Below are 24,381 nucleotides of genomic sequence, written 5' to 3' on the forward strand. Positions count from 1 at the left end.
TAAATTACACAGTAAGACTTCCAGGCGTCATCTGGCTTCTATATCCTGTCCAATAAAATGCTGCCCATGTTCATGTTGTGGAGCTGTTAAAGGTCTCAAGAGTTCAAAACCATATACAGCTAAATACTAAAATTCAAAAGTGATAATATTATGGTGTTATTTTAGACCGAATATAATAAGTATGACTTCTTAAACTGGCTCAAGTGAACGAATACATATTAAGGAGACGGACACATGGACTTTGTCCTAAAAAAGACGTGAGACTGTTGACAAAAATGCACGCAATACAATAGGGAAATAGATGAAGGGAAAATAAGACTGAAAGGTAAAAAACAAAAAACAAAAAAGCCAAAGTAAAACCAGTGGACAAAGTAATTTGTATGCTAAAAACTGTTAAAGAAGGTACAAATTTGGACCAGAGCTTTCTGTGGATCAAATGAAAGAGAAAGACACAATTAATTATTTGAGTAAGATAAAAACACACCAATTGTCCAGATGAAGCAGTTGCTACTCGTACTAAGACCTGTTAGGCCTTTTTTTCCATTGATCCACACAAAATGAGGAAGATAAAATAGCCTCAACAATATGTTCACAACAAATACAGCAGCATCTTTCCTGGGACAGTTTTCAGGACGCCTCTCCCTACAAGATATTCCAGAAGAGCAATGCTTACAGCAAGATTTTCCAAGCACTTAGAAAATCTGATTTAAACCAGAAGGTCATGGACTACATCTTCTTCAGGAAATCTTCCCTGATCATCATTTATCATTCAAGCTTTCAAAAAAACTGAGTTGCTGGAATGCTAATATTCTGGGTTTACGTGTAAAGGGTAGACCCATAAGTCATAACAATCAACCAAGAAGAAAGAGCTGATATCCTCCAATGAAAATTCAGAAATGTGACCAGAATTAGTGTCTCCAAACCTCATTTCCGTACAGAATTCGACCAAGAAAAATAAGCCTGACCATGTGGTTATAACATTATAATGTATAACGTTCTTTACACTCGGATGAAACTTTATTTTTTTCAATGTTTTTATAGGTATTTTTTTATACAAAGCCCTTTGCAAATACCATCAATTATTTTAAAAAGAATGAAGCAATTGAATAGTTAATACCTCTGCTGCTTTACTGAAGTAAATGGGGAGGGGGAGGGGGGAGGGTCACCATCTGGGGCTATAAATTATAATCCTGCTACATGGTAATGGATGGAGGGCTGATCCATGAAGCTCCCCTAGGAGAATCCATCTATCGGTGCAGCCATCCATAGAAGGCACTAAAGAAAAGGGCGGCTCCAGGTCCAGACAAGGGACTGCTGCAGCAAAAGGATACAGAGCTGGCTGATTTTCAAAAGCAACTCTCAGACATCACCCCCCCTTCACCCACACCCAATTTCTGAATTCAGGAAATTACAGGGAAAATTCTCATACTTTAAATACTGGCAATTAAAGGGAAAGTGAGGATTTGAGAAGTTCTGGGCAAAAAAAATTCTCAAGTGAAAAAGACAAACGATTGATTCAGAGCTGCTTCCCCTATCTTTAATGAACTTCCAAATATGTCTCGAAAAGAAAAAAGTGACATTATTTACCATAGAATGAAAACTACTGAGAGGGGAAACTGGCTGGCTTGTTGGTAGAACATGGAACTCCAACTCTTGATCTTGGAGCAGTGAGTTGGAGCCCCATGTTTGGGTGTAGAGATTACTTAAAAAAAAAAAAAATATATATATATATATAATATACACATTTTATAAAAAATATTTTTATAAAAATATATAGAGAGTTTAAAAAATATTTGAGAGAGAGAGTGCACGCACACATGCAAGCAGGGGAGGGGCAGAGAGGGAGGGAGAGAGACAGAATCCTAAGCAGGCTCCACACTCAGCACAGAGCCCAACATAGGGGCTGGATCTCAAAACGATTAGCTCATGACCTGAGCGGAAATCAAGAGTCAGATGCTTAACTGACTGAGCTACCCAGGCACACCAACCTCCCAAAAATAAAATCTTAAAAAAAAAAAAAAAAAAAAAAAACTTCTGAGAAGTTAGCCTAGCAAAAAGCTTCATGATTTTGCATGCATCTGCCTGTATAAAGTTTTACATCCCAAACAAGGTGCCCTAGTAGCTGGTACTTCTCTTTTGCCTCTTATCTCAGGCTAAGGGATTTGTTGCTTTGGACAATTTCCTCCAAATATGATAATTTCATAAATGATATGAGCAAGTAAGAAAACAAAAGGCAGAAATGATCCTAATAAGAAGGAAAACAGCGCTGAGAATTCAGTTTATAAAAATAATCAGAAAATTACAAGTGGAAAGAAAAACTTACAGTCAAGATACTTTTTGAGGTCTTACACTAAGCCTTAAAGGGCACCTGAGACCATTTTTAGAAAAAGAATCCAAGGGCTTCTGGGGGGTTCAGTTGGTTGAGTGCCAGACTTGTGATTTCTGCTAAGAGCATGATCTCATAGTTTGTGAGTTTGAGCCCCGCATTGGGCTCCTCACTGTCACCAGGGAAGCTGTTTGGGATTCTCTCTCTCTCCCTCTCTCTCTGCCCCTCCCCCGTGTTCTCTCTCTCTCTCTCTCTCTCTCTCTCTCTCTCTCTCAAAATAAATAAATTTTAAAAAGAAAGAAAAGAAAGAGAATACAAATTAGAAGTGCTAAAACAATATGGTTTTTTGGTATGTTGCTTAAATACCTAAAGCTTAAACCTATCACATCTCCTAAGATACTCAAGGACTTTCCCAGCCATTCTCACATCAGCTTTCACCACAGCCATCTGAGAAAGGCATGCATCAGATTTGCCACTGAACTCACAAGACTGCATGGAAAAACTCTCATTTCTGTGAGGAAGGTGACTGCTTATCAGATATTTTCTATTCAGCTCATTCATGATTCAACAAATTCTTTGTTAATCACCTACGGTGCTGGCTCCGTGTCAAGCAACGACGAGGAAGCAAAGATGAACAAGGTGGTGGACTTACTCTGAAGGAGCTGACAATCTATCAGAGGAGAAATAGATAAATAAATTATTGAAAGATGATGCTATTTAAGGGCAGAAAATGGATGGATGGACGCTAAAGTATGGGAAAGGTTACTATGGAGAGACCGGGAAAAATCTGAGAGTTATTTAGAAGATAGGATTGACAGGACACAGTGACTGGCTGGGTGTGATGGTCAAAGAGTTTTCTAGTGAGGAGGACTACATGCTGCCACTAATTGAGGCATAAAATCCTGAACAGGTGACAGCATGGGAACTTCAGTGAGAAGGTAACAAGCTATGGTTTCCACTTTCACATATTCGATCAGGCAAGGCAGCTGTAAATGGAATAAGGAAGTAGCTAAACTGAAACTGGGACAAAGGGCTGCAAACACTGTTGAGACAAACATTAAGAGAAAGGTTTCACATCATTGTTATACTCATATCAGTTATACATTTTATGGACTCACTTTACCCTTAGCTTGGTGACCAGTATTATCTCTCAAGGGTCATTTTATCATTTTCTTTTATCTCTTTCATGATCCTCCCGAATCTACCAAAAAGCTCTTCACCCTCCCCCACACCACACATCATACACACAAATAATCTCCTCCTACTCTTTCCTAAATCCAAGAGTGTTCCTTTCTTCAAATCCCTCTGTCTTCCATGAGCCACTTTCTGGGTCTCTTCAAAAAATCAGTGACGGCTAATGGGTATGACAGTGAACACAGATAATAAGCTACTTTTATCATTTAAGGCCAAGTCCATATTCCCATTTGTTATTTACACCTTTATTGTTTCATTCCTTCATTTAAACTTTGAATAGTGCACTTCTGAAGAGAACACTACTTCTGAGGGCTATGACTGTCAAGAATTAGGACTGTCTGATGTTAGGGCAGCACTGTTCCTAAGGCCTTACAGAGCAGCTCCTATTTCTATGAATATTGGAGTATATTTGCATTGACCCTGAGAGTTTAGGTCCCAGGGAAAATGATTCTGATTCTGCATAAATCTGCAAGGGATAAGAAGCATGACTGCACCAGTACAAGAAAGAAGTTAGCACTGCAATTCAAGAAATGTTTCCTGAGTGCCCGCTGCATGCCAGGTGCGTACGATGCTTCTTAGAAGCTATGCGGGGGTATAAAGGTGTAAAGATGGCATCCTCTTTATCTTTTGGTATCCTCAGATATTTCATGATTAACAACAATGGTCCTTGCTCTCCAGAACTCAAGTCCAGTGGGGGAGATAGCCACAAACATAAATGAGGGCAGGCCATGATAAATGCTTATAACAGAGGTGCGAAGTACAGTGGGATAATAAATAATAGATTCTTCTTTCTGCTTTGGGGAACGAGAGTCTGTTCATCTGTCTTCACAAGGATACGAGACCAACAGTTTGAAATCTGGAGAGGAAAATGTCTTTCTCGTTGATGCATCCAACAAGCCTTAATATTTTTGAATCTACAACAGATAGGGAATTAAGGTTGGACCCCTGGATGGTAGGCCCGAATCTGCTGCCAGGTGCTCCTTCTGAGGTCTTGGTGATTTCTCAGAACAGACAGCATTGCTTGTCACTCTTTACTACAGCACACCATTTCCAACACTCCTTCTCCCACATCTGTGCACGTGCCCCAAACCCCCTTGAGTCTATTGGCTTCTCTCATCATGGCTTCTGTACTGCCTTCCTCTTCACTATCCACCCCACACACAGGAAAAGGGGTGACCCTAGAGCCTCCAGCAAGTAATTTCACAGGACAAAAAGGCTGCAGATTTCCTTTAAATGCAGCCCTTCCAGAAGGCAAGGATAGGCCAGGCAACCTTTCAAAGTCCCCTTGGCATACGGGCAGGCTCTACTCCTGTCTCATGGTCATTGCCACTGACAGGCCTGGGACCAAAGCCCAACAGGAATATAAAAAAGTCCCTGGCTCCAATCCATTCCCCAATCCTCATGTGAAGCAGAAAAATGTGGTTTTGTGTCTTTTTGGCCATATGACTTCTCAGATAGAAGAATCAGACTGATGACTTCCTTTCCCTCCCCTCTAAAAAGGAGAACAAAGAAAAAAAGTCTTGAAGCAGGGAGCTTCTCATGAAGCTTTAAGGAGATATTTATACATAATTAAAAGGAAAGATTTAGATTTTCCTCATCAAAATCAAAATAAGTTTATCTATGTTAAACCTAAATATTTGCCATGCTAAAAGATGTTCCATATTAAAGCATTTTTTTTACTGTATAATAGCATTTGATACTACTCAACATTTATGACTTCAGTAATTTTGCAGTTTAATGATTTGGAAAGAAGCTACCAGGAATCAGGAGTCCCCACTGTGTCATAAATTAGTTGTTTGGCCTTGGGCAAGTCACCTAACCTCTTTGGGCCTCAATCTCCTTATCTGCAAATGGAAGGAACCGGACTAGAATGGTCTCCAAGGTCCCTTTTAACAATTAAAAAAAAAAAAAAAAGAAAAAGAAAAAAGTTCTGCCAATATACAGAATCAGAACAATCAAGAACGGAAAAGGATATCTCACAACTGATTCGCTCTCTCCATCACTGGAAATGCTCAATCTGTTAGAGAATTCTAAGACTCCCAAAGAAGATTGAACCAAATGACCTCTCCTATGTCTTTCAGTCATAAGATTCTGTCAATCGATGGATTACTTCTGAAGATTATAAAGCAATTACAGAAAAAGATTAATTTAATAGTACAGGCGGGGAAGGGGAACACCATCTTCTAGGTAAAATAAATGCTTGCTGTTACGGTAACAGAGCAATGACAGGTATAGCAAGTCACGGTGTAGCTAATAGGGACTGTTTGTCTTGGGCCAGGTTGCTAGGTGGTGTAAATAATTGCAAACACAACACCCAGCAATGAAAAGGTCTAAATGTCTTCAGTCACTCCACTGTGAGTATATAGGGTTTCATCACATAAAGCCTTCTGAGTGCCAGGCAGAAAAACTAAGGAAGGACAGAAGAGGATCACAATTGGGTCTCATTTGTTTGGGAGCATACAGACACTCCCTGCGGTGTGCTCCATTGGTCTATGTTCTTAGGGACATATGTCAAGAGACTGGCAAAAAATAACAATAATCCCTGCATTTTCTTACATTTATATATTGAGTGGAGTTTCCAAGGTAATTCCATATATTTTAATTTCATTTCAGCCCCATAATAGCCATGTAAGGTGAACAGAACAGGTGTTATCGACCCTCCACTGAGGAAAACTGAGGCTTACCAAGATTTAGTAGCATCCCCCTTCCCCAATAATGGGAAACAGATCAAATCCTTATTATATCACTTTCAACTCCCTGAAATGCTTTTGTCACAAGAGGTCTGGCAGGATAGATGTACCTGTTTGTGATTTCAGTGTATTTGCATATTTCAGGAAATAGCTGAGGAATGGAATACTCCCATGGAATTTCAGGAAATTCCTTTTAAAAAGGAAACCAACAACAATCTTCAATCGTAATGGTATTTTAAAACTGAATTAGAAATAGACATTAAATTAGAAATGCCTGTTGAATCTGAAAAATAAAGGGGACCAAAATTCTATAACTAATCAAAACAAATTTAAGTTCTTATATAGCAATGTGATTCTGGAAACATGTAATGTATACTGGGAAGAAAAAAAAGCAAAGCATTTTAAATAGGTGATAGATATATCAAGAAACAAAATCTTTCTACAGGAATTATATTTAAAAAAAAACAAATTTAGATTGGATAAGTATTAAACAAAAGATTTAAGTCTTAAATATAGCCCATGTTAAAATAAAGGCAGATTTTTGTATAAAGTAAGCATGTAAACCACTTTAAGCCTTAGAAGAAAAACATACTAACATCTGTTAAGATAACTATTACACTTCTACTTTTTACATATTTTATTTCATTTAATCTTTTTACCTTCATGAAGGTCAATAGCATCACCATTTATAGATTAAAAACTAAGGCTCTGAGAGGTTAAATAACTTGTCCAAGGTTATAGGACATCCAATTTCAAGCTGGGTCCTTTCAGAAGGTTACCTCTCCTTAGAAAAAGTATATTTAGGGAGCCTGGGAAGCTTAGTCTGTTAAGTGTCTGACTTTTGATTTTAGTTCAGGTCATGATGTCACAGTTGTGGGATCAAGCCCCGCATCAGGCTCCATGCTGAGTACTGAGTGTGGAGCCTCCCTGGGATTCTCTCTCTCCTCTCTGCCCTACCCTGACTCATGCTCTCTCTCTTTCTCAAAATAAATAAAAATAAACAAAAATAAACATTTAAAAAAGTATATCTAAAATTTTCAGTTATATTTAGTTACTAGAAACATAAGAAATTTAAAAATTAAAGTACCTCAGTCATTTGGGCCTCTGACTTCAGCTCAGGTCATGATCTCACCATGCATAAGTTTGAGCCCTGCATCTGGTTCCGTGCTGACAGCTCTGACCCTGGAGCCTGCTTCAGATTCTGTGTCTCCCTCTCTCTCTCTCTGCCCCTCCCCCATTCATGCTCTCTTTGTCTCTCAAAAATAAATAAACATTACAAAAAAAAGAAAATTCTATGAGATTGTAATTTAATTCACTCATCCTAGTGACATGAGTTTTAGAGTCAAAAGAATTGGGTTTGAATCCTAGAATCCTCACGTGAGCAGCCAAATGATCTGAGGTAAGCCCTTAAATTCTACAGGCCACAATCCAATATGTTCGTCTTTCATTCTATATATTTATGAAATGTCATTACTGGATGTTATGCTAGACATTCCAGGGAAAGAAAGATACACAAGACATGGTTCTCTGTACTCAGGGAGTTTATTTGCTTTAAATCTACTTTGTTAAATCAAAATCTCTTTCTACATTATTTTAAACATTAAAAAAATGTTTATTCATTTATTTTGAGGGGTGGGAGGAAGGGGCAGAGAGAGAGGGAGAGAGAGAATTCCAAGCAGACTCGGCCCTGTCAGTGTATAGCCCAATGTGGGGCCCGAGCTCATGAACTGTGAGATCATGACCTGATGCTTAACCAACTGAGCCACCCAGGTGCCTCTGCAGTTGTTGATTATTAATGTTCTGTGGATAGTGACTGGTTTTGCCTCTAACTGCTTATTCATTTTGACATGTCAGCATTCCTTGTTGCTTACATATATATGTGTTCTTTGAATTTTCCTTATAGCATCTTACTCGTTCCCTCATTAATTCCATTCTCTCCATAGCCAGAGGGATTTTCCAACATGTAATTCTGAACATGCTACTTAACATTGTAAAATCTCTGGTTCCTAAAATAAAGTCCAACCCTCTTGGCATGATTTGCTTCTCTCGCCTCATGTTTGATACAGCCCTGCAATTCACCAAATTCTTTTTGTTTCTCTGAATTCACTGCCCTCTCCCCCACTTCTGGGCACTGGTAGTCCCCGTTGCATGCAGTTCACTCAGTACACTCTTCCTGCTCACCTCTTGCTTTTAGGGCTCATGTCTGTTATCAGTTTCTTCCTGGATCACTCAAGTCTGGGTGAGATGCTCCACTTATGTCCTCCTCTAGCAGCCTATACTCATTTACCCCTTCCCCTCCTCCCCCAGTAGCACGTATCTCTATATTACAATGACTCTCTGATGATCTCCCCTACTAGACTATAAGTTCTGTGAGGGCAGGTGCATGACTAGGTTGTTCACTACATCCCCAGTATGCAGCACAGCATCCAGCACAGAGCAGTCATTCAAGAACATATTCTTAAAGCTGCATTACCTGCATGGTCCAAGGATAATAACAGGAGCTTTGTTATACAAATCCTTCTCAAGGACTGTGATCTACCTCACCCACCCTACCCCTCCCCTACAAAAAAAAAGCACAGGCTATACTCAAATAGAATATGTGTACTTCCGTTTTAGGCTTCTATTTTACAGAGTCAGAGTGAAATATTCAACTGATCTGCTTTTTAAAGGGTGAACAGCTCCATAAAATGGCCATTCCTAGGAGAGATGAAAGGTGGTTTTGTTTTACTTTGTCTATGGCAAGGGAAAGGGAATGGGAGCAGAAAAAAGCATGAAGAAGGGAAGAGAAGGGCAGAATCATGAGAAATGGCCAGAGCACACATGCTCAGCCTTTCATTCAACCCTCACTAGGTTCTATAATTACCCTCATTACATCCATGGTGGGGGGGAAACTTACGGGTGTTCAGTAACTTAAAAGGCATAGATAGCTAATAAATGGGACTGCCAGGACTCAACTCTCTGACTTCAGAAGCCAAGCTATCAACCATGTTAAAAGAGTGGAAAATGTAGAAAAATTAGAAAAACTCTGTTTATGCAAGACAAATTATTGACAAAGCTTGGTTTCAGTAGTACCAATTAAGTACCTAGTTTGCCTTTGCTAGGGGTATGTAAGTCTGAATTTCTCTTGAATATGAACATGTGACTTGGAACAATTTTGATTTGGCTTAACAGAGAGAGAATACTTTCTTACACTAATGTCAATAAGGTCTTTTCTAAGAAGGTCAATTCCTTAACCAGAATATATTGCCTCTGTCTCTCAAGGAGGTGAAAAGGTGCTCTCTCTTAGTACTTTATACCTCTGAAAGAACTAGTAAGACACACATTTTAAAAGTGTAACATTATAAAAGCATCTTAATGGTATTACAAAAACTTGAGAAATACAGAAAAGATAATTCTATCACCCTAACTCAAAAAACTGTGGTGTATTTCCATCAATTTTTTACTCGCAGGGCTTGATCTCATGATCAAGCTGTGAGATCATGACCTGAGCCTAAATCAAGAGTTGGATGCTTCACTGACTGAGCCACCCAGGTGCCCCCAAAGAATCTTAAACATAATTCTTGAAACTTTTACTCCTAATTCTTTTCTCTTACCAATACATATACATATTTTCATCTCATTGCACAGATATCACCATCATCTAAAAATGGCAGCATACATTCTATCAATTGGCTATTAACTAAGTTAACTCCATTTTGCTTTGTTCCGTAAAATCACTGCGAACACTGAATTAGTGGATACTGAACCACACTGTTCCTAGGAGAAATACAGGGGTATGGTTTCTGGTCATTTCTTTTTTATTCAGAGAGAGATGGTGCAAGTGATCAAGGGCAGAGAGAGAGAGAGAGAGAGAGAGAGTATCTCATGAGGAGCTAAGAGAGAGAGGGAGAGAGAGAGTATCTCATGAGGAGCAGAGAGAGAGAGGGAGAGAGAGAGAAGTGGGGCTCACCCGAAGCGGGGCTTGAGCTCACCCGGAGCAGGACTTGAACTCATGAACCATGAGATAATGACCTGAGCCTAAGTCAGATGCTTAACCGACTGAGCCACCCGGGCGCCCAGGCTATTTTTCTATTAAAATAATTCTGTGATTAATATCTTTATGCCTAAAACTTCCTCCTCTTTTAGGAGTATTTCCTTAGAAACTACTGATAGTTATAATTTTGGCAAAGCCTGCTTAATGCAGCAGTTCTTGGAATGGATCATACCTAGATTCTTCAAATCCTCACTACTTACAAAGTGTGGGCCTAGGACTAGTGTCATCAGCATCACCTGGGCACTAATTAGAAATGCTGACAAAATCACCTGAAACTAAATGAATTAGAATCTGGTTTTTAACAAAATCCTAGGCAGTTCCTATGCACATGAGAAGTCAGACAAGTTCTATTAACCAAGGATTCTCACATTTTAGTATGCATCAGTGTCACCTGTCAGCTGTTAAGACACAGCTCCCTGGGCACCCTCCACTCCCAGCATTTCAGATTCAGAACATCTGGGGAGTGGCCTGAAAATGTGTATTTTTAACAAGTTCCCAGATGATGCTTGATGGTTCTGCTTCTAGGACCACACTTTGAGAACTGCTGTGTAAGCTGCTTCAGGAGTAGGTCTCTTGCTAGATTTATTTATTCATTATTTTTTATTTTTAGGTAGGCTCCATGCCCAGCATGTAGCCCAACATGGGGCTTGAATTCATGACCCTGAGATCAAGACCTGAGCTAAGATCGAGAATCAGACACTTAACCAACTAAGCCACCCAAGCACCCTGATCTTGTAGGATTTAAACTTGAAGTTTTCAAACTGGTAATACATCTTTTTTTTTTTTTTTTTTTTTTGAGGGGGAAGGTAGGGAAAAATAACTGATGCATTTCAAAAGAAATCCTCACTGAATAGGGCCATGTTTGTGGAAGCGAGCTAGCTAGTCAGGATGGTTAGACCTACTCACGGCTGGTGGGGGGAGGCCAATACGGATGGGTCAACTGAGAAACAGAAATAGAAGGAAAAAATTATTTTTTTTCCTCTTGTTATTTAGGCACACTTTATTAAAAATCTAACATTAAAGTATCTGAAAAAATCTTATTGAATAGTTTTCATTAACTATATTTTATGGACTACATACAAAAATAGAATCTGGAGAATCTGCTTGGTAAAAAGTGTCAAAGAAAATCTTTTCTTTTTCTTTTTACTTTTTCCTGTGATAATATACAGCAATGAAAGGATAGGTCCCCAAACCAGGCCCTCAAGCTTACTTTCTGGGTCTTTGGCAAATCCTTAGCTGCAACCACCCAGGAATAAGCCAGAAGAGATTTCCTTAGAAAATGGAAGTCCTGAGACTACAGTTTCCTCATCCTGAGTCTTCATGTAAATCCCCATGCATAACTCTTCTCCGGCATAAAGACATCTCTGAGTACAAGCCATATGCATCTCAGGTAAATCACAATTGCCATTTCACATTGCTCTTGAGCTTGGCGAAGCTTTAATAAGTACAGTCAGTCTCCTGGATAGGTAACTCCCTTGGAATGACTTCCTTTTCCTTACCCTAGGGACCTTTTTGCTCTGCATTAATAATGAGGTTCTCTTGGTCATTCCTTTTCACTTTCCAGACATGGCCCAAGGCTTTTAGAATCTGCATGGCTAGCTGTTCTTTTGTTTTTAAAACTATTCCATGGGCTTTTAAATAGTTAGCAGGAAAAAGACAAAGGCTATTTATAAGACCATCTGTGGCAAAAACAGTTCTAACTCTAACAAACACCACTATCAAAGGTGTTAAGATTCAGTTAAAGGAAACCCTTATCAATGTAAATAACCTGTGATCAAAGGAGAGCCTGTCAGTGATGGGGACCGTCTACTGTTTCAAAGTGTTATGGCAGAAGCCCTGATTGGAGAAAAGATCGTAATAGAAAATATAAAGGATTATGTGATTGTTTTCTCTTTCTCAAAGAAATCTGCTCTGGTCTCCAGGGCTCTGAGAACACTTAAGGGTTAGATTAGAGCCTAACTTTGATCATTAACATAAGCAGTATAAAGCAAATGTTCAGCTATTTTTGATTAGACAAACAGATGGAAGGGGTTCTGTTCAAAAATGGCCAGAAACAGGAGGAGGAAGATGAGGAGGGGGATGGAGAACCTGGCAAAGGAGTAAAATTTCTTTTCAAATTGGCTCTTGAGCCCTAGCAGCTGTAATATCAGGTGGGTATTTCCCAGGAGTTTCTATGCTTACACAAAGATTCTAAACGAATCTATAATTTCGGTCTAGAAAGTAGTGACTGGAAATATCCAAAGGCATGTTACATCTGTCTCTTTTTGGTGTGCGTATGTATTTGAATTTGTTACGAGGGAGGAAATAATTGGTGAGTAATTAGTAAAATGCTTAATCTCACTTTAATCAAAAGATTATCTTCCCCGGAAAACTCAATCATGGCTTTGTATTTTGGTGGGCTTGATCTCACTGGTCTCAATTATCCATGGTTATCCACGCCTGCAGATAGCCTACTGTGTCCCTTTAGAGGCAGGCAGGACAGCTACCACAAATGCAGGCACAGTGCCTCGGGGGTAATAAGTAGCCTCGGTGGACGTATTTTGCAAATTGAACCCTCTTTAGTAATAGCAACTGTGACAGCCCTCTTTAGGACTCTAAATGAATCTTTTTTTTTCTTCCCCAGTCTGGTTCCCAAATCTACTTGGTTTAAGATGAGAGCTGCCCTCCTAGCTGCCATTTGCCTATGGTGAACCATCAGCCCGGCCAGTCTCCTTGGGCTCTGCCTACCCCCTCCTCCCCCACCCCCCATTCAGTTTTTTCTATCACCTTTCTCCAGTCCTTTGTGTTTGACTATTTCTTAAGTCCTTCACCCTCAATCAACTCATTTTTCCATTTTTCTGGCCTTTTTGGAATCTAGAGTTTCACTGAAATGTCCTCCTTGTACTGTTCAATTCAACTATCACCCCAGCCCAGGAATACAACACAAATTAGCAGATTGAAGACAATTACCATCTATCAGTGGGAAGTCCTACATTGTTTTCCCCTAATTTTTAAACAATTAAAATTGCACAGTTACTACACCTTCCTCTTAGGGTTGCCCTGCAATACACGATTGCTTTTTGCAAGACATAAGTATTCCAACACATGTAAGTATTGTCACTAAATGGATCCCACTATCTGAAGTTATTCCAGCTGTTAGGACTAGACATTGGACATCTCGGCTTGACTACTATACAAATGAAAAAGAATATTTTCTTATATTATTCTAGATCATAGATGATACTATTCTAGATTGATGAAATAAACACAGAAATACATGAAATAAATACAGAAATGGAAAGGATGCTTTCTGTTTTGTAATTTTTACATTTTATCTGTTTCCTTAAAAAAATCCACACTCAAAACACCAATCCACAACCAACTTGTTATTTGAAGAATTCTAGAAAGAATAATTTTCAAAAGCTAGCAACTCTCATACAAAATAACAAAATCTTATTTTTTCACAAAATCTTATTTTTTCAAAGACTGGTTGTACCATTTATGGATTTAGTGGCTTCATTTTCTTAATTAGTGTCGTCTTTCATCATGCTTCAGCCTGATTTAAAGAATGATAGGCGATAGTGAGAGATGGACAGAAAGAACAAATATCATCAATTTTGCTTCTTAAGAACACTTACAAAAGTCAGATCAGGGAAAAGGCTGTAACACACAACCAAACTCGGTTTATTAGATTATCTGTTGCCATATTCCTTATTAGCCCAGACCACCAAATCACGAGTTTAGTGGAAGCTCTCTCTTGACTGCAAAGAACAATGGCCGAGACAAATAACATTTATAAGGGCATGGTTAAAGATGGCAAGGTCAGATCTCATCAGGCCTTTATTTCCTACTTATGAGAAGTCCATAGGCAGATCTAAGTGATTTAACCTTTCTATGTCTCACCCAGATAGCTCCATCTGAAACATTTCTGACATTTTCCCCTCCTCGTCAGCTACAGCAGTATCCCATGGGGGTTAACACCTCTAGAAAAGTACTATGAATGAACTGGAATAAAGGTAGATTTTAACCAGATGGTCTTAGAAGCTGTCACTTGTCTATTTGATGTTGGTAATAATGAGATTCCAAGAACCTTACAATGTTAGAATTAGAAAAGACATTTGAGATCACTAAAAAAATTCTATCTCATATTTTCAAATGAAAGTTGAAGACAAATTTTAAAAAGCTCAAAGAATTGTCTTGCCAAGCATGACCTGATACTGCTCCCTAGGTCCTTACTGCCACAGCCTGGTTGTTTATCCACCGCATCATTGTGCCTTATAGCAGGCACACAGAAAGCACATTGATTTTATCCATTTTAAGTAATCTTTTAGATAATAAGCCAGGTAAATGGTTGCATTAAAAAAACCCTCATTATTAAAAACTTTACAAGGGTTTGATTCACCCTGTGTGCAAGGTGGTGCATGTAAATCTTCTGCTAAAGTATAATAAGTAAAAGAAATTTAAGCCTACACTGGCAGTTCCTTGCTCGATTCATCTGAATACTAGAACACATCCTCCTCATTGACAATCACTCACCATGAAGTGATTCTCAGTGGTGACATTATGAAAGGACACCCCCCCCCCAACACACACACACACACACACACACACACACACACACACACACATCCACATACATCTATCCTAATAGGGCAGCAAGCAAAATTTGAAAAAGTTTCTCAAGTACCACCCCTGCTCTGGACTCTACCCAGCAGAAAAATCACTAATCCACCCCACCCCACCCCCAAAAACGGTACTCATACAATAAACAAATGTAGACAAAAAAGTGTCTACTCTGTGTCAGGCACACAGGCTGTAAAGTGAATGAATCCTAAATATTCACTTTGAGTCTTAATACTTAGAAGCAGCACTCTTTATATACCCATTGTGCCTGACTTGGTCAACCAATGACCCCTTGGTTTGATGGTTCCTTAATCTCTCTGAATCTATATATGCATATACAGCATACAATGAGAAAGTCCCTTTAAAAATTTTTTTTTTTTACATTTTAATTAAATTATTTTTTTAAGTAGGCTCCACACCCAATGTGGGGATTGAACTCATGACTCTGAGATCAAGAGCCACATGCTCTACTGACTGAACTAGCCAGTTGCCCTGAAAAAAAAGGCCCTTTTTTACTTTACTCCACTCCCAGCACTCTCTATTCCTCTCCCACCTTTACTTTTCTCTTTAACATTTATCACTGCCTAAACATAATTTACTTCATTGTTTGTCTTCCCCAAGAGGGCGAGAATTTTTGTCTGTTTTTTTTTTCACTGCTGTGTGTAGTCAGCACCTAGAACACATACGAAATGCTCAAGAAGTATCTGTTGGTTAAAAGCATGCCAACATTTTGACACCTGCCAGTTCTATTTGATACATCCTCTTTTCCATTATAGCCTCCTGACCATTCCCTTCAATCATTCTCTCATCCCTAGTATATTGCCCCTCTGTCCTTGTAGGATTTTTCCTGCCAGTTATATGTAGGCACAGTATAGCTAGCCTGGGCTCCATGATTAACTGTCACATGATAATCTTCATTTACACACACCTTCTTATCTTTCACTGCACCTGCCATACCAACACTTAGCCCTATGTTACCTCCACCACCCAACTTATCTTACTGTATTGTCCAGTCCAGAGCATTGCAAGAGAAGACCTTAGAGTCATGCTAAGACTGGACCAATGACAAGTCAAGGTAGACCTCAATGTTCAAAATCCATGGTATACAAAAGAAAGAGAATGGGACGAAGATTTAGAGCTGGATTTGAAAACTGTGTATACTGTGCACCACTTGGTATCTTTGGCTGAGTCAGCAACCTTCCTGAGCCTGTTTTCTCATCTATACAATGGGGATAGTAGTACCTACTTCATATCATGAGGATATTTTAAATGAAATAATGTATGTGAAAGGCCTAGCAGATTCCTAGGCATGTAGAAGTTGCTTAATAAGTGTTAGTTTCTTCTCTTCTTTTAATGTATTTCACTAATGTCCGATGAGCCCTATTTGAAAATGACTAATTCTTACTTAGCAAGAAAATCCATGCTTTCTGGTATGAACCTTCTTAATTTTCCTCTCTTACCTCCTTTCCATATAGAATTTTATATCTTCACTCTCTGCTCCTGATTCAGAAGCAGTGTCCTTCTTTTTTTCTACAACTAACCCTCTATCCACACCAGTAGTTTTCAATCCTGGCTGCACATTAGAATCATCAATGGAGATGTCTGGGCCCCACCACAGACCAATTAAATATGATTCTCTGGAGGTGGGAGCATGGTATCAGTATTTTTTTAAGTTCCTGGTAGGGTGCCAAGATAATTCAGTGGGGGAAAGAACAGTCTTTTCAACAAATATTGTTGGAACTGGATATCCTCATTTAAAAGAAAGTAGTTGAACACTTCCTTATACCATGCACAAAAATTAATTAAAACTGGATCATAGACTTAAATGTAAGAGCTAAAACTCTAAAACCCTTTGAAAAAACATAGGGATAAATCTTCATAACCTTGGGGTAGACAAAGTCTTCTTGGATAGGACACTAAGAGCACAAATAACAACAACAAAAGTGAAGAAATTGAATTTCATCAAAATTTAAAATTTTGGTGCTACAAATAATATCACCAAGAAAGGAAAAAGACAACTCACAGAACGAAAAAAAGTATCTGCAAACTGTGTATCTGATAAGGAACTTGTATCTAGACCAAATCAAAGACTCCTTTTTTTAAGTTTATTTATTTGTTTTGAGAGAGAGAGAGAGACAGCGTGAGAGGGAAAGGGACAGAGAGAGAGGCAGAAAGAGAGAATCCCAAGCAGGCTCCACACTGTCAGCACAGAGCCCGACATGGGGCTCAAACTCAGGAACCGTGAGATTATGACCTGAGTCAAAATCAAGAGTTGGACGCTTAACCAACTGAGCCACCAGGCATCCCAGAACATATCAAAGACTCTTAAAGTCAATTATAAAAAGAGAAATAACTTAACTTTTTAGATGGGCAAAGGATCTGAATAGACATTTCTCCAAAGAAGAAATACAGAGAGCCAATAAGCACAGAAAAAAATGCTCAACATCATTAACCATTAGGGACATGTATACAAAAACACGGAGATAGCATTTCAAATCCACTAAGATCACTTTTATCAAAACTATAGATAGTAAGAAGTGTTGACAAGATTGTGGAAAGATCGAAAGCCTCACATACTGCTGGAGGGAATATAAAATGGTACAGCTGCTTCGGGAAACATTTTGGCAGTTCCTGAAAATGTGAAACAGAGTTATCATGTGATCTAGCAATTCCACTCCTAGGTATATACCCGAGAGAAATGAAAACATATGTTCACACAAGAACTTGTATGCAGATTTTCATAGCAGCATTATACATAACAGCCAAAAAGTAGAAACAGCCCAAATGTCCATCGACTGATGGATGGATAAGTAAAATATGGTGTATCTGTACAGTGGAATATTATTCCACAATGAAAGGAATGAAGTACTGATGTATGTTAAAACATGGAGAACTCTGAAAACCTTATTTAAGTGAAAGAAGCTAGTCACAAAAGCCTGTATAGTATATGATTTCATTAATACGAAATGATCAAAATAGGCAAATCTATGTATAGAGAAAGTGGATTAGTGGTTGCCTAGAGCTGGGGGGTTGAGAGGAGATAAGGAGTGACTGCTAATGCGTATGAGTTTTTGTTTTATTTTACATTGATGAAAATATTCTAAAAGTGATTGCGGTGATGGTTGAAGAACCCTATGAACATACTAAAAACTACTGAAAAGGAAACAGAGAGAGACAGAAAGTTCCCCAGTTAATTCCAATCTTCACAATACTGTATGTGAATGGTATCTTACCTTCTAGATTCCTTGGGAGGAAATATGGCATCTTCTAAATCTTTCTCTCACCCATAGCCTTAAGAAATAATAACCAACACAGGAGGGTGATATCTTTTGAATGACTTTTTTTTTAAATAAAGGAGTTTTGTTGGTGAATGCTTTTATTTTAATCAAAATTGCAAGAGTCAGGCTGTCACCTGGCAGCATTGGTCATCTTGGCTATCTTGATTCATTTGAGCTCCCCAAGTAGTTAATTCAGCTGTAGCACATAAAGAGAGGGTAGGTAGACAGTGTAAACCAAACTGACCAGTTCTGCCATCCAAAGTACTGTAGTTCCCTCATATACCAGTAGATGTGGCCTCTGGCCCTTAGGAACCATTCTTTTGACAGTTCCCCAGGACATGGCTCTGGTTTGACTGACTTTGTTTACTAAATAAATTAATTCCTACTTCTGGAGTAGCTTCAATTTTGAAACAGAAAGCCATCTATTGACAGTCACTGATACACAGGATTTTATTGTTTGATATTAAACAATTAAGAGTTATTGTTTTTCCCCCCACAAGTACATTATACAGGAAAATAAATATAATCTAGAATACAGCCACTAGGAGTGGAGAGAGAGGGAGATTCTATATCTACTCTGTGTCTTAAAGGGATAGTTTTACTTTAATAAATGCAAAGGGCAGACTGCATCTCCCTCATGGAAATAAAGCTCTCTCAACAAAATGTATAGAAAGACAGTATCTGATGAACATTCCTTGAGTTTGATTTATATAAATACACTTTTTCAAAAAAAATCCTAAGAATTTAGTCTTTTGATCCAGCTGGGGTCTAGACTTCAATAATTTGAAACAACTTTGCAATTGCTACTTCCAACAAAGTCTGAAGGTACGCAAAAGAAGAAAATGATAAAATGAGTCTAGATGTTTGCAAACACAGGGGAAGTGTGTCATTTGTTCAACTCAGCAAATAAAAGATGGCAAAATATGAAGCCATAGTTGTCTGAGTACAGGACAAAGATCTGATTTAGAATCAGGCAGAAGTTTTCCCTTCTATAGCTCTAGGGAGTTCAGATGGACTCAGAAAAACCATCTGATCGAGGGCAATGTCAAGATGAGAAAAGAAAATTCCAAGCCCTTATATGATTTTGAATGAGTTAACAGTTGGAAGACTCACTAGTAATTCCAAATATATCGTTACGGTCCTAGCTTAGAAGCCCTATTTCATGAGAAAAGATTATAATATGAAAATCTCAGAACTAATTGATTATACGAGGTAAACATGACAAGCCTGGATGATAAGAAATTAACGGACATTTTGCTTTCCCTCTCACTGAAAAGAGTGGCCAGGTACATGCTGCCCACTAGAATACAATTTGCTCAAAGTGAGGGAGTTAGAAAATGCTATTAGGTTATCTGGGTTGAGGAGCTGACCCGGGGCCGAGCATGGGGCCGAGCATGTCACCGTATCACATCCCTCTTCTTTACCATCACTACTTTCACCAGAATAATCCAGAACCTTGGAGAATAAATTAAATCACAAATGCTAACTTTTTGCCAAAACTCCAAGCAAAGTATCAAACCAACTTAATACATTGGAACCTAGCAGAACTTTTCCACGTTTGCCAAACACAGCCGAATGAACTATTTTCAGCTCGGAGTTCATCTTCAGAAAAGATGTGCATTTCTGTGCAATATAATGATGGAATACATTGAGAAACCACTTCTTAATTTTCATCGAGGGGTCTCTTAAAAATCAGAATTTAAGGATAATTCCCCTTTTGTCTCTGGTGCCGGCTTTCAGGTTTTTAAAAATATGAAATGCACAGCGTGACATAAAGAGCTGCAAATATGTATAAATACACCACGGTAGCTCCCATAATAAAAGCTTATTGGGGGGAAAAATGGTCGGGCAAGTATTCCTCTTCCCCCAATTGCAATCTCAAGTCCCAGACCGGTACGCAATTACGAAACAAAGGGGAGGTGAAGGGTGAGAAACAACAGAAAAGGCAGCAGAAAGGAAGACAAGTACTCAGCAAGCCTGAGGCTGCTTGGTCTGGCTGGCCCGGCTGGCCCCAGCACCTTTCTGGGACCAGTTCCGGGCTTTTCCTCTAACATAACCCACATCATCTTCTCAGAGAAATAAATCTGCCTTTAAGGGAAGCCAAGCTAGCATTCAGAGGTAACGTGCAGAACCGTAAATGAAAAATGTCCACGTCTAGCAGGCAGACAAGCCAAGGAAAACCAGCTGTCAGTTTCGGTGGCTCCTAGCTCTAACGGGGTTTCAGGTTACTCTTTGCCTCTGTCTCTCTTTCTCACCCTGTCTCCCTCAGTAATATCAGCTTTCTAATCAACTCAAATCTCAAATACCTTCTCCAGCTGTCCTTGGGAAATAAATGCTGATGAAACAGAAAAAAGAGTAAGATACTCACAACAATGAAGAATTCCTACACATGCCGGTCCATTTTCTTGCTTTAGAAAGATGGAAGGTTAATTTAAAAAGCCTTGCAGAATTAGAAAAATAAGGGGGAGGGGGATTCCACCCACACAATCCTCCAGCCCACCGCAAAGAAGCCCAAAGGCTTGCTGACGTCACGGATTCATGAATGGATGTAAATCGGGCTGGTTTAGGATTCCGCACAGACTTCGCTGTGGTGTGTGCCATGAAAAAGAAAGGGAGGGTCCAGAGCAGACCCGACCAATAGGCTTCAGGCACTCATGGCCTGCCTTCTTTTAGAAGGAATCTGGTCACAGAATAAACAGAGCCCGCCAATCAGGCGTCTGCCACTGCCATAAGACAGACTGGCAGCTCACGGTGGGGGTGTGGAGGGGGGGAGGAGGGCGCTCGTGTGCGTGTGTGTGTGCGTGTGCGCGCGCGCGCGCGCGTGTGTGTGTGTGTGTGTGTGTGTGTATGTGTATGTAGCTGTGATAGTCATGAAAACATTATTATTGCTATTGAATGAAGGAATCAAAATAGAAATTCAGTGGAATCAGTGCTACTAAAAATCCATATAGAAGAAATCACAATCTTTTATTTATTAGAGCTATTTTCTTTAATTCCTTTCTTGCTGTTGGGCAATGTGCCTGATCTGATGGGATAAAAACAAATTAGAGTCAGGGAAACAGTCTCTAAAACTAGTGACCAGTAAGAAATGTATACCCTGCACATCAAGGCTTGTAAAAGCAAAATAGTAAGGAAATGATAATGGGAATAACCTAAGGATTAAGATACAGAAATATATAAGGCAATATTATGTAACTGTAATTAATTTTTAGAACAATATCATCTTTGTAATGTATCAAAAGTGGGTGTGGAAGAGTGATTGCCTGCTACATTTAAATAAGGTAGGTAAATATTTCCTCATTAAGATACAGCTCCAAAAGAGCTCTTCATGATTCTTAGAGCAAATTTTGGTTTTAATAAGGTACCTTATTATTAACAGCAAAATCAGCTATATTAAATCCTCCTAGGAGCCCATGACATTTAAAAAATTGTTTAATTAAAAAAATCTTACCAGCTTTACTGAGGTATAAATGATATACAAAGAACTGCACATACTTAATGTGTACAATTTGGTGAGCTTAGAATTATGCAAACACCCATGATATCATTACCACAGTCAAACAGTAGACATATCACAGGGTTTCCTTGTGTTCCTTTGGAGGTTTTTTGGTTTGTCTTTATGGTAAGAATACTTAACATGAGACCTACCCTCTTAGCAAATTTTGAAGTGTACAATATAATACTGCATTGTTAACTATAGGCACTATGTTATAGAGCAGATCTCTAAGAACTTACTCATCTAGCATAACTGAAACGTTATATCCATCGAATAACAATTCGTATTTCCCTCTCCACCCACCCCCGCCCCCCATCCCTGACAACCACTATTGTATTCTCTGCTTCTAGGAGTTTGACTATTTTAGATATCTCATTTAAGTGGAATCATACAGTATTTGTCTTTTTGTGACTGGCTTATTTTACATGGCATAATGTCCTTCGGGCTCATCCATGTTGTTGCAAGTGGCAGAATTTCTTTTTTTTAAGTTTTTTTTTAATATCCCCCTGTATGTATACACCAGATTTTCTTTATCCATTCATCTGCCTATGGACACTTGGATTGTTACCATATGTTACCTATTGTGAATAGTGCTACAATGAACATGGGACTGCAGATATCTCTTGGAGATCTTGACTTCAGTTATTTTGGACATATCCAGACGTGGGATTGCTGAATCATATGATAGTTCTATTTTTAATTTTATGAGGAATCTCCATACTGTTTTCCATAGCCACTACACCATTTTACATACCCACCAACAGCGTACAAGGGTTCTAATTTCTCCAAACCTTGCCAACACGTGCTATCTTTTTCTAAATAATAGCTATCCTATGAGGTGTGAGGTGATACCTCACTGTGATTTTGCTTTGCATTTCTCTGATAATTAATGATACTGTGCACCTTTTCATATACCTATTGGTCATCTGTATGTGTGTCTTCTTTGAAGAAATGTCTATTCAAGTCCTTTGCCCATTCTTGACACTGGTTTTGGCAATAATTTCTTGAAATAACATCAAAAGAACAGGCAACAAAAGCAAAAATAGACAAGTGGGACTACATCGAACTAAAAAGCTTTAATCAACAGAATGAAAAAGGCAACCTACAGACTAGGAGAAACATTTGCACAACACGTATCTGATAAAAGATTAATTTCCAAAATATAAGGAACTCATAAAACACAACAGCAAAATAAAGAAGTCATAACATTTCTTTACTCTTTATTTTAAAATTGTTAGAAGTTACACAAAAGTGGAAATTAACATAATTCCCTAGACCCCATCATTTCACTTCGCGATTACCAATACTTTACTAACACTGATCACAAGTTTTTTTTTAACTTGGGAAGCCCTTGAAACTTGAACAATAGTGGTTAATATGAAGCCTTGGTTATGAGGTGTCCAGTGGCCAAGAACATTCTGAACAGAGATCTTACTCTATCTCTTAATCAGACTATTTGTACAGCTGAGAGAAGGAGAGCAGTTGCCTGTTTCTGCGTGGCTATGGAGGCTTCAAGCCTGACACTAGTATTACACACTGCTTAGCTCATTTGGAAAAACAAAATGAAACAAAACTTTCCAGGACTATTTTATACACAGCAAAGATGTTCAGGGCACTGTTCTGTATACTCCAGCAATTGACCATCACTGGCAGACAACATACTTAACAAATTTCTCTAAAGGAGCTTATTGTGGAATAGGACTAAGGAAAATATAGACCAAAGAAGTTTACCCCTGTTTACAGGTGTGCTCAAGACAAATGCAGTACTGGTACATTCCTAGTAGGCCTGAGTGCAACACATTGGCTTATATCAATATGTACGGGTACTAGGATTATTTTAGAATGCATGAGTGTAAAGGAGATGAAGAATATACATCTCTGGCTCTTTTAACAGCAATCAAAACCAACCAGGATACACTAAAAGAATCAGATTTATAAAAAATTGTTTTTCTTCCAAAATAACCCAGACTAATAGAAGGAGGCAATCTCTTTGTGGAACATGTCAACAAGATGACCAATTCTGCTCTAGAAGCTAACACATTTGCTGTAAGGTTTGACAACAACATCATTACTCAACAAGTCTACCAGGGATCAGGGTAGTCTCTGATGCAATTCAGAAGAAAACAGTCTATAAATTGTTCTAAACACAGCCACCTAAGAAGTTGGCTCAATATGTAATCTGGAAAATAAAAACTAGCTGTCTCTATGAACTTGCCATTTTAGTAGATGAATTTGATCTAGGTTAGCGCTTCCCTGTACCACAGAAATATCAACTGAGCCAACAATTTCTCCATGTTGAGTATCATGGGAAATCATCTGGAAGATAAGTTATCTCCCCAAATTACAGAAACTATAGAGCCCATTCTTGGAGGAAGTTATTGTTGTTTTTGGAACAGAAGGAAGGCAGGGAGAGGGAGCCATGAAAATGTCCATTCTAGAGCAGCACTGCCTAAGAACTTTCTGTGATGATGGAAACGTTCTATAATTTGCACGAATACAGTAGCCACATGTGGCTGTTCGGCATTTAAGATGTGACTAATGTGACTGAGGAGTTGAATTTTAAATTATATTTCAGTTAATTTAAACTTTAAATAAAATAGTCACATGTGACTGGCTGGTACCTACTGTATGGGACACTGCAACTCTAGAGATATCAAGCCAAGTCCCATCATCAAAAGTGACTTTTTATTTCAGTGTGTGGGCATGCCAAGTGTAGAGGACTACAAAGCCATCATCAAGGTAAGTAAGCACTTTTAAGAGCC

General features: G+C 38.7%; 1 protein-coding gene across 9 annotated transcripts in view; it reads right to left on the reverse strand.

Moving 5' to 3' along the window:
- MAP3K13 (mitogen-activated protein kinase kinase kinase 13) overlaps positions 1-24,381 on the reverse strand; it is a 169,163-nt gene that overhangs the window by 76,317 nt on the left and 68,465 nt on the right. The window contains exon 1 of one of the 9 annotated variants that reach the window (XM_019463404.2): positions 20,492-20,764. The exons of the other annotated variants lie outside the window; for them this stretch is intronic. The gene's annotated coding sequence lies outside the window, so the exon portion shown is untranslated. Of the gene's footprint in view, positions 1-20,491; positions 20,765-24,381 lie in introns of those variants that run through there. 9 annotated transcript variants of the gene reach the window in all.

The sequence above is a fragment of the Panthera pardus genome, unplaced genomic scaffold (genome assembly GCF_024362965.1).
Source record: "Panthera pardus isolate Hobbes unplaced genomic scaffold, ASM2436296v1 HiC_scaffold_16, whole genome shotgun sequence".
NCBI lineage: Eukaryota > Metazoa > Chordata > Mammalia > Carnivora > Felidae > Panthera > Panthera pardus.